Here is an 11787-nt window from a genome sequence, read left to right as displayed (position 1 = left end):
TGGTGCGATCTCTCATTTCCCACTCATGCTTCTTGGAGCACCTCTGGGGTTTGCAGTGGAGCAGAGCCAAACGCAGCGTAAATGGGTTAACTTTCAGGACAGTTTCACAGAAATACAAAAAACATATTTCCATTACCCTAATAACTAGGCCTGCCACCATTTATTTTAAGCTAATCAGCATAGGGACTTTTGACATTCAGAGAAAAACTTTAATTCCAATATAAATTCAATTTCATTCTTAAGATTCTAAACCTTCAAACTTTCCTAAACCTAAACCATGTGCTTAGATGCCTGATTCTGTTTTTTTTAAACATATCTAAAACAAAGTGAAAGCAGATATATAAACCTTGTGCCCAACTGCAAATGAGAAATAAAGCAACAAACAGGTTGGTTAAAATCCTTTAGAACTGCCTACATACCCATACTTACAATTGTTTGCAACATTTTGTGTCATATGGTTTTGAATAACACACTTTTGTTCTGCCCATCAGAAAACCTGGTAATTTTTTTATTTCAATTCAGTGATATTTATTTCAGACACTTGGTATGTGAGAAGCTCATAAGGGTTGGAGTGGCTAGCAGCAGAAATTAGCGAGGTTTGAATTCCCAACAGGGCCTTTGTTTACATGTAATCCAAATGTGTGGGTTCTGTCAGGGCTCTTACTCCACCTCTCGACTATTGACTACTGCAGATGATAAACTCATAAACCTTCACTTTCAAATGCCATACTATCCTTCTAAGTGAATGCTTTATAATATACTTCACTGTCTCCTTTGTATTAGATACACATTTAAATGAATACATTTAAGGTTGATGTTTTGGCTCTTAAACAGACTGTCAGTCTGTCCTGGATGTTCCCCTTTTCTGACTTATTGTCAGTATGATAAAACTTCAGTTTGTGACCCACTACAGGATAAAGCAGGTACAACAAGTCCTCTTTGTATTTTAACACCGGCTTGATTACTTTGAGAGTTACTTAGGACATGTCTTCCATCTTAGTCATGACTTTACCTGACCTCAAAGTTGTTCCAAATATTGTCAGCGCTCCCTGACTGCTGGAAAATGAGAAATGAACGTCCGTGTACTTGAATGTGAATGTGCGCCTGAATGCTCCAGTGCTTGCATACCTTTGTGAGTTGTGAGTGTTTGTGTGTATGACTGCTGTGGGACTTAAGAGAGGATGAGTGGGAGAAAATAATAATGAAAGAAAAATAGGAAGAGGGACAGCGGTAGGGGAGAACCAGAGAGGTAAACTAAAGCTGCATGACGAGTGCACCAGGGCACACAACCCTGACTGGGTGCGACAGTCCAAACACAGATTCACCATGTCCAAGCAGACAGCAAGGGGTAGAGCAAATTTCCCTATAGAGGTGAGCATGGTGGACATGTGAACATGCATGAATGCACATACAGAACGTGAGTCTGAACTTTTAATGTTTCCAGCAACTGCTACAGAACACACTCAAATGATCACAGACAGAGGCGTACGTTCTGTACACGCGCAGCAAGAATGCATAAAAACATGAGCTGTGTGCACTTCACATACAGAAAAGTAAAGTAAGGGAAAGAATGTATTTTTGCATTTTACATGGCTGAATATTTCCAAACACATTGAAACAAAGTTGATTTCCACATTGTGTTAATATATCATGACCAGAATAAAAAATAGGGCAGGACTTACCATACCCAGAAAATAAATTTATTTCTACTGAAATAGGGGTTCAGCTCCTCCTCCAAACTACAGTTTCCAAGCTTATAGCTTCTGTCTCACAGAGCAGCCCTCCCTTTGACTCCTTTGTCGAAGGAGTCGAAGGGAGCTCCTTCAGACTAGCCAGCAGCAGTTAGCAAACACCAGGTGGAACTACACATCAGCGGAGCTCATTATTTGAGCCACTTCTCAGTGCAGCGCTTCTAAAAATAATATTGAAGGATAAATAGAGGAACATTGCTGTGATGACTTCCTACAGGCAGAGTTTCAGAAAGAGCAGGACTTTTTAAAGAGACATAGGCCCAATTTCAATTCGTTAAATTAATAAGTCAAATTTATATTAAGTCATATTTGATATAAACAGCATTTTCATAATAACTGAAGATAACATAATGACTTGATTTTGAAATAGATTGGCACTATGTGCCTGGAAAAAAATAATACTGCCTAAGTCGCATAATGATGCACCTTAACTGGAAGAAAGAAGCAGTGAGAAGTGCTATAGTAACTCTGATCGCTTGAAAAAAGGACAAAAGAAGTCCTCTTTGCAGTTAGTGGCAAGAAATGTAGAGGACACAGCACAAATCAGAACAGTCACCAACAAACAAACTGGTATCATGCTGGGGGAATACTTTTGTCTGCGATGGACAGACGACCTGTCCAGGTTGTAACCCACCTCTCACCTGCTGACCACAGGAGATAGGCACCAGCACCCCTATCGGCCCTACCAGGGATAAGCATGTAGGATAATGGATGGATGAATGGATGGGAACACTTTTGTTTGGGAGGGACAGGAATCTGAGTAAACCTGCCGGGAAATGGGATAAAATTGAATCCAGGACAGTAAAAGACTGGAAAAGACTCAAGACAGTGCAGGTTCACCGTTCAGCAGATCAGGACTCTAAACACATTACCACAACTACAATGGACCTTACCAAGCTCCGCCCACAACCGACCCACGTGACCCCAAGTCTCACAAGCAAAGCCTCGCGGTGCGTTGTTTCTATGTAAACATGACTGATTAGTTCATCATTTCTACCGGATTTTCACAAAATATCAGCTACTAAATGGACAGAGGAACTAACAAGTTCATGTCATCATCTCGGAGGAGGTTACTGGTTTCTCAGTCACAAGCTGGTTGCAAACCTGAGGCCAGCAGGTGTCAGTCAGTTATGGTAGATCTGAAATTTGGTTTGATGACGTCAATATGAGAAGCTACAGACTGATGGGAGGAACCAAGGAGCTCTGTAAAGGTAAAGGCAAGTCTTCTGAAGCTGGGATATAATTCATTTAATTTCACATAATTACCGCGGTAGAAGCCATTTGTTTGTTAAAATTTTATGAAATATATTTGTTCTATTTGATGTTTGTTGTGAATGACGTAAACTCACAAACGAACGAGGTAATTAGTCCAACGTTTAGAAACTACAGCGGCTGTAATGCGCCACGGCAAAGGTAAACAAAGGTAAAATAACCCGAACAGGTGATCAACTCAAAACCACTCTTACCTTTTTACTCTCTCTCTCTTTGTAGTTTAAGCACACCTGTTACCGTGGCAACCGCCTGCGCCCCGCAAGACAGCAAAGATTACGTTAAAAACATAACATTCAGTCCGTTACGATATCAAGTTTCCAGGCTTGATATTTATTTCTCGATTATTAATCAGCGCTTCCCTGAACACAGCGATGGTTGATTGACTAGCTGTACTTGGTGCTAGAGTGGCTAACACGAGTAACAGTTTAGTCCAAAGCCTTTTCTGCTAAAATACATTTTTTTTAGTGTATGTCAGATACAGACACATTGCATATTGATCTGTTTAGCTAACGTAAGACTGTGTAGCAGACAGGCTTCAAGATGTAGAAGTTGTATCAGTTCTGCCATTATGCTGTACTTAGCTAACGGGAAGCTAAGTGTGTTTGTGAGACGGCCGCGCACGTGACCACGTAGAATGGACATCAGCCAATGAAAAGCGGCCCCTCTGGTAAGGTCCATGAAATGGTCTGCATCAAGGCATATTAATTTATTATAATGGCCCATTCAAAGTTCAGACCTGAATCAAATCAAGTGTCTGTGGCAAGCATTAAATTGGAAATTAATGCTTGCATATGTTCTCCATCCAGTCTGACATAGCTGTGGCTATTTTGGAGAGAAAAGTGGGTAAGGTCTTCAGTTTCTACATGTGCAAAGTTGGTAAAAGTCTTACAGCTGCAACTGTTGCAGAAAAAGATGTCCCTATAAAGTTTTGACTCTGGGTCCTTTAGGGCAAATACAAGTATTTTATTCATCAACAATTTAGAAAACCGTGTATCATTTTCTTTTAAGTTCACCATGATTCTGCATTCTCTATTTTGTGTTCATCTAACGCATCTAATAATGATACAGTAAAATAAATTAAAGTTTGCTATTGTAACATGACAAAAAGTAAAAAAAAACAATTAAACGTTAGGAATTCTTTCACCAGATGATATAAATGCCAATTTAAATGCATGTTAGAAACAATCATGGTCAAATTCCAATTATACATTTACACTCTCTTAACTGAGAAAATAAGATCAGGAACACAACATCAGTTTTGACTTGTGAATTCTTTATCTTGCAGCAGTCCCTTATTAACATTGTGTGCGAGAGTATTTTGAGCCTTTTTGCTGTTGCAGCCATGATCTGATTGACATATTTAATACCAACCCTGTTCTCACAAGGCTGGTATTAAATACAAAGGAAAGGCAGTTGAACAAACATTGTGGTTTCAGCTCTCACAAACAGACAAAATACATGATGATGGAAATGTTGTGGATAATAATTACAGGGAGAAAATGAGACAAAAATCTATTTATGTATTTTTTTTCCCTTTAAATTGAAAGACTGCTTTGTAATAAACAGTGTGGCAGACAAAAAAAAAACTATGGAGTGGGAACAGACAATAGGTGTGATTGACAAGTAGATGAAACAGTTCATTCAGGGGCATTAAGAAGACAACATTTCAATGTGATACTCAAAGAAACCATCACCAAAGATGAGAGGTAACAGCTATCACTTGAAAAGACTATTGTAAAGTAAAGCCTTACACTCACAATTTGCTGACAAGCCTTTAAACTCCTGTGAGAAAGACACAAGGCAGGGAAATGTTTTAAAGGCACTGTGACTAATCTATTGTTTTTGATCGGTAGGTTTCTTGAGGGACTACGAGAACATTACTACAATCAAACCACCTGGTGAGTTTTCTGGGCTTTATTTTGAGACAGTTTCATTACTAACATGTCACACTTTTACTTGTCCAGTTCTTGATTTCATGGGAAGATATTGTGATGGACAGGAGTTTTAGTGCCAAAAAGGTTTATAGATTTCTTTCATGAGTTTTTCCTCTCTTTTAGTTCAGTTTGATTTTACAGTTGGAACCAGATATGGACATATTCTAAAAAAAATTTTTGGCCTATTGTTTTTCACACTTCTAAACGGTGTAAATGCACACAGTTTAGATGTGTTCATTTACACACATCTAAAATGTGTGTAAACGCACAGTTTAGATGTAAACTGTGCATTTACATCCAAATGCACAGTCATGATACTCATCACATGAGTCATGTGATCAACAGCCAGATGTTACTCCTGGAGAAATCCACAAAGAAGACGACAGAAAGTAGTATGAGGATGATGGTTTGTTTTTGGTTTCGGACAATGTGCAGCTGGACGCCACCAGAGCTCTCACAGCATCACAATCAATAAAACGTGTGTTGAATCCGTAGCTCTTCTGTAATATCGCCAGCTACAATTTCCCCAAAACGGAGCCACTTACAAATATAAGGCTTGTCACTCCAAACCCTGAATAAGATACCAACATCTGCTCTGCTAGCTGATACTTGATGAATCCTAGCCCCATGGCTATTATATATGTCATGTAACTGTTTACATCCATTGCTGCCATTATTTTTAATGGCTTGTTGAATGAACAAACTTATTCATGTGTTTATAATTTCATTTCTTATTTGATGGAAACACCTGATAAGGAAACCAATAATCCTATTAAAAATGAGACACTGATTCAATCAAGAACAAAATGCATTTTGTCATGTATTTTATTCAAAGGGCCAAGATAGAGTTTTGAAGTCTCTCACCAGGGATGAGAGCAAAAACCAAGAGTACAAGCAAACTTCTTATAGACAGCAGTCTCACTTTCTCCGTACACATCAGCAACCTATTCAGAGAGAGAGAAAAAACCCTCTGCGAATGTCTGGTCCACTTCTTCTTTCCATAAAACACAAAGTTCAGACAGTTTGGACATAGATTAGAAATAACATTGTTACTGAATTCCATTTTCCTGTGTCAAACAGAAAGTTTTCACACCCCAGAGGTCAAACTTAAATTTCTCCACTACACACCATAATTGTAAAGTTTTGTTTTTGCAACATTAACAAAATATAGACAACTTTTTACACACATTTGTAATAGAAATACAACCATTGTTGCACGTTACAAATGGGACACTCAAATCTAGTAATGATGTTGTGTTTTCTTTGTTGCTTCTGGGAATTTTACTATATAACCTTTTCTGAAACAGAAAATATTATATATAGAAATCAAATAAACATAATGCCTGCAACTTGATATTATTATTTTATTTGACCTACTCTTATAAAAATACCACAGTCCCACTGTGAGAGTCTCGGTGGGTCGGAGAGGTCTGTAACTAAAAGGTTACAGCAGTAAAGGTGTGTCAATGTCATGAATGCTAATAAGTAAATGCACTTTTTTGGCATTCTTCTTAGATCGAGGTCAGAGGTTATGGCTGAGGTTTAGTTTTAGGGGTTAAAAGGTTGCAATCATTATTTTTTTGGCACGGCTCACACACATTCTTTCATTCATTACAGTTGGCTCACAAGATAGTCACAAGAGAGGATGTTCAGATACTGATACACATCTGAAGGGAGGAGGGAAGCAGCGCTGTATAGGAAAACAATACAGTCAGTACCTTGAGTCTGATCCTCTGCCGCATGGATCACTCTTTCTTTAACTCAGAATGATTCAAGATGGGTCAAGGGGTTATGCTTCGGATGCCAATCAATTATATTTTTCCTGACCAAAGAAAACAGCACTATCAATGCACTTTACTTGATTAGCCAACCTCATCACTGATAGTATGGAATACTGACTAGGAGGATTGCCATAATGGTCATAAAACAGAGATTTCTGGGACATTAATCCTGGACTCTTGGTAGTTACACATTAATGCCAAATGTGAGACCACAAGACAATTATATATATATATAGTTTTCTTTCAGTTTAAGCCTTTAAAATTAGGGGAAGGAAAGGCCAAAGACAGGATTGTGTGAGAGCAACCAACAACCTTTGATACTTTGATCTAAGCCATCCCATTGCAGTTCTGGTCGGATGTTTAGGGTTATTTTCCTGCTGGCAGGTTAACCTCTGCTCTAGTCTCCAGTTTGCTTATTAAAGGTTTTCTTCTAGGATTATCTTGTATTTTTGCTCTGGTGATCTTCCTATGAAGTCAGACCAATTTTTGTTTCCCTGTGTGATGATAATCAACTGCTCACACCTTTCTGAGTGGGACTTATGGGTTGCTAACGCTGTCCCACTACAGTGTTAGTTTTGGGCCACACATGCAGTGGGGCAAGTAGTCCAACATTTCAGAATTTTGTTTTAACTCTGATTTAAACTTTAAACTCCACAACTGTCTCTCTGACTTGACCTTGTTGTTCGTTGGTCTTTATGATGCTGTTTGTTCACTAATGTTCTTTAACCTTCACAGAACAGCTAAATTTAGTACTTTGTAGATTTCTGAAAACAATTACGATAGTTGTTAGTAAATGGATACAACACTTGAAACTTGTATTTATCAAAATTCTATAGAACCATCCATCTTTTACCTTTCACCTCAATAAATATAAATAAAATTCTGATCAAATAAACTGAAGTCTGGGTTTTAATATGACAAAAGGTACATAGGTTTTATTTTATTCAATCAATCTCTACAAAACATGACTGAAAATTAAGTAAATGGTAATATATTTTCATTTAATTTGTTTTAAGAAGGCTTTAAACTTGAAGATAATAAGAAAGCTCACTTGTTCAATTTATAAATCCAGTAATTTGTAACCTGTTTGACTGAACAAGCTGTATTAGTAAACACCTTAGATTAATTGACTCATTTTGGGTGTTTCTTCGTAAGATGATTAATTTATTTCTGCAGTTTCTATTATTCATACTCTGTTGCAAAGATGTAAAAATAATGTTTCTTTGTATCTAAGGATACAGTTTCTCTGGGCAGGTGATAACCTGCTTTTAAGTCACTCAAACATGAGGATGGAGCTTGGCTTGGTTGGGATCACTCAGCAGACAGGTTGAATTTCAGCAATATTTATTGCTGGTTAGTTTATATCTAAATGAACAGTTATGATATTTACTGTAAGGCTGTGATATTTCTCTCTACACTGGCATAAAATCAATATTTTCTAAATAAACCTGAGTGGCGTCTCGGCTGTGGCGCGGATTTGTAACAGTGTTGTTCAGCCGGTCTGTTGCTTATTTAAAAGGTCTGCTGGAGAGTCATTCATCCACACGTTCAGACAGCCACCAACTTACTGACATGAAATAGAGTCTCGATAGCTTGTTATTGACTGTTATGGTGTTTTATCATTTATTTTGATAAGTGAAATCCAATTCTGGATGCTGGCCATGCTGCCATTAAAAGCTAAAGTAGAGAGGGGAAAGTGTACTCACACAAGTTTGTGTGGGTACATTATTGTGTGTATTACTGTGAAATGGAGGGAAAAATTAGGCCCTATTAATATAAACAGAGGGTGAGCCCGCAGAACGAGTCTCTGTCTCTGTTGTCTCAGATACAGCACTGAGGACAAAGTAAGCTTGAACCAAATCATTTAAAGATGTGATTAAAAGCAGTGGCTGCACACACACACACACACCCCTACCCACCATGTTTGCAATGCATAACTCAGTAGTAAGCCTCTTTCTGAGTTCTGTCACAGGAGATGGGGAGCAGAGAGCAGAACAGAGTGACTTTATAATCCCTGCTGTATTTACACTGCACCCTACTGACTTCTCCACTTCCCAGTTCTCTGCTTCCCGTCTTCTTTCCATTTCTTTAAAATTTCTCGTTGCCCGTCTCCTATGTACACACAGCAGATATTATCTGGCTTCAGAACCTAACCCTCCTCCTGTGTTTTTTTAAGCCTTGTTTCATCAGGATAGCCTTTTGACTTTCTCCGCTCATATTTTCCCGTCTCTTCCTATTCCTTGTTTTTTAAAAAAAGTCATTGCCTCTTTTTTCCCTTCATTCTCCAACCTTTAATTCTCAGAGGGCTGCAGCAGAGTCGCAAAACTAAGTTTCACTTCAACTAAAAAAAAAACTGAAGTCTGGGTCTTTTTAAACATGACCTTTTTTTCTTACTGTATCAAATTTTTAAATTTACATTTCAAATAAACATTATTTATTTTGTGACTGGTTGTGCCCTACAGTATATCATGGCATGTCTATCTGTTTTCAACATCGTAGAACAAAGATAGACTGGAGGGGAGAATGTGTCCTGTGGAGCAAGCAGGGAGTCCCAGACTGTCTGAGAGGATGAAAAAGGCCCTGTGACTCAGTTTTTCACATTGAGCTTTCCCAAACCTTTTCGAACAACAAAAGGAACTTGTGGGAGATAAAAAAGGAACCTTTTTTCAATAAAACAAAAATACTGTGAGGATTCCCACCCACAATGTGTAGCAATCACAAACTTCAAAGTATTTTATTTTGATTTTATGTGACTTACTCAAACTAATTAAAAGATACAAGATTTCACAGCTAGTTTAGATAAATGCAAATTGGAAAACTTTAACCCAAGTGTGCCATGAAAGCCTCGGAGGTTTTTCAGAGAACACTTGCAAACAAAAAGAGAACAACTGATATCCGTGTGAATCACTCAAATCTGACATTTATGAAAGAGTGGCAAGACAAAGCAGTCTGGTTGATAGTTCGAGTAGGAGACTCAGCAAATATGTGAAAGAAGGTGCTCTGTTCTGATGAGACCACATTTGAATCTTGCAGAATGCAGATGTGAAAACTCCAGCCATGAAGGACTGAGTCCACGTGGCTGATAGAATGTTTTCATTCAGCAATGCACTGCCTTAACCTCTCACAAAATACCCACCTGGATTACAACATAGCCCTCAGTATAATTTTGGTATTACTGTGAACGAACTACAATTAGTTTTTATGGCTCCTATCCAGTCCTTACTCAATTAAAAAACAAGTATGAGTAGTTTAACCAGTCCCTTCAGGTTGATACCTAATTTCTTACTTTAAAAGTAGCTATAAAAGCCACATGAAAACACAAAAAGTGCTGCAGTAGCCTTGTGTTGTTTGCAACTCATGGAATATTAACACTAAATTTAAGTGCTGAGAGATCCACTGAAACATCTGAAGCTCTTGTACCTTCTTTGTGAGGTCACGTAGGCTGATCATGTGTTTGTTTATTGGTCGACTGTATATTCCATAGAGCCACACTGCATGTGGTTCGTTGACGTATTTAAGGACACTTCAGAGTTAGATCACTGTAAATCTTGGATAAGCTGACAGCTGAAAATCCTGAGATGTCTAACATCTATAATCCTCTCAAATCCCACGGCTGTCATTATTCATCAACAAGTTAATATGGTGATATTAATGAGAAAAGGCAATATGCATCAACGGCAAGAGACACATTGCTCTTTGTCCTATATCATTTTTTATGATCTAATTTTATGCCTTATTGGTTTCTCCTCGTGTGCCGTCTCACACAGCTTCAGTTTCTTCCTCCATCACTCCCACAGCACAGAAGCTCAGAAAACTTGGACCGCTTGTAAAATCTGAGGTGGAGGCAGAAAGCACACCCAGTTTGAAATGTTTAAGATCTATTTTTGCAGCCAGTTTCTGGGATTTGCCCTTGTTTGTTTTTCCTCTTTACAGGTTCTGATAAAAGAGGTGAGAGGAGTCATTCACAGTAATTCTATTTCCCAGAGTGTGTTTAAGGATACTTGTGGTGTAACAAATAAAGCAGCACACACACATAACCTATGAATTGTGCTAATTTGGTATTTAACTCTTCTTTATCCTTCTTGCATCTCAGTGTGTTAGAGAAGAACTTAGAAGAGACAGACTAAGAAAAAACTAAGGCAGATTTACACATCTGCCGAGTAATGGGGCATCAAGCACTTAGGCTTGAGCATGGCCACTGTAAGGGGCGCGGCCCTCTCTCATTAACTTTAATAAAACACTCCTCCAGTCGATGCCCGAGGCAGTAAAACACCCTCATCTAATACTTTCCAGCTCCAGTCTAACTGCATATATATCTGCAACTCTTTTACACTAAAGTTATTCACATAAATCCCGGTGTTCCACCCTTCAAGCACTTCAAGCTTGTTCTTTGTAAGTCTGGGTGAATCCCTGAGGCAAGTTTTTGCTTAAGAGTAGTAACTACATGTGAGGATGTGAGAAAATAAACCAGGCTGAGTGATATTATCGGCACAGATCAAAAACTGAAATGAATTAAATATCAAAATCTTTGTGCTAAATAAGATCTGGTTGAACAAAAAGAGAAAATGCACAGGAAATGAAAAATTAGGAAAGAACTAGAAAGACAAAGAGGATGGCTCATGAGGAGAAGGTAGAAAGAAAAATAAGGGTGTAGATTAAACTGGCAGAAGTGGATATGATTCTGTTTGAGATTTTTGCATTCTACTTTATTGACTTGTTTTTGTTTCTAGTTCCCGCCAAATGTATTAAACTATTTATTATGTTAGAAGTAGACAGCGCGGGAATCAAACTGGCAACTTGCAGATTGCAGGACAAACTCTTGCCACTGTCGCCTCCTACTTCAAACTTTATGATGTTGTACATTCAGAAATTCAACAAGGCATATTCATCTGTATACCTGCCACTCAGTGAGTGTTTTCTTTTCCTTTGATTATTTTCTGTAAGCCTGAGAAATGGTTGTGTTCAAATACCTTTAGGTCGACAGTTTCCAAAGTAATCAAACTATCCCATTTGGCACTAACAGCTATGCCCACTTTGAAGTAATTTTAA

Source organism: Xiphophorus maculatus, chromosome 12, assembly GCF_002775205.1.
Source record: "Xiphophorus maculatus strain JP 163 A chromosome 12, X_maculatus-5.0-male, whole genome shotgun sequence".
NCBI lineage: Eukaryota > Metazoa > Chordata > Actinopteri > Cyprinodontiformes > Poeciliidae > Xiphophorus > Xiphophorus maculatus.
This window is presented reverse-complemented; position numbering follows the sequence as displayed.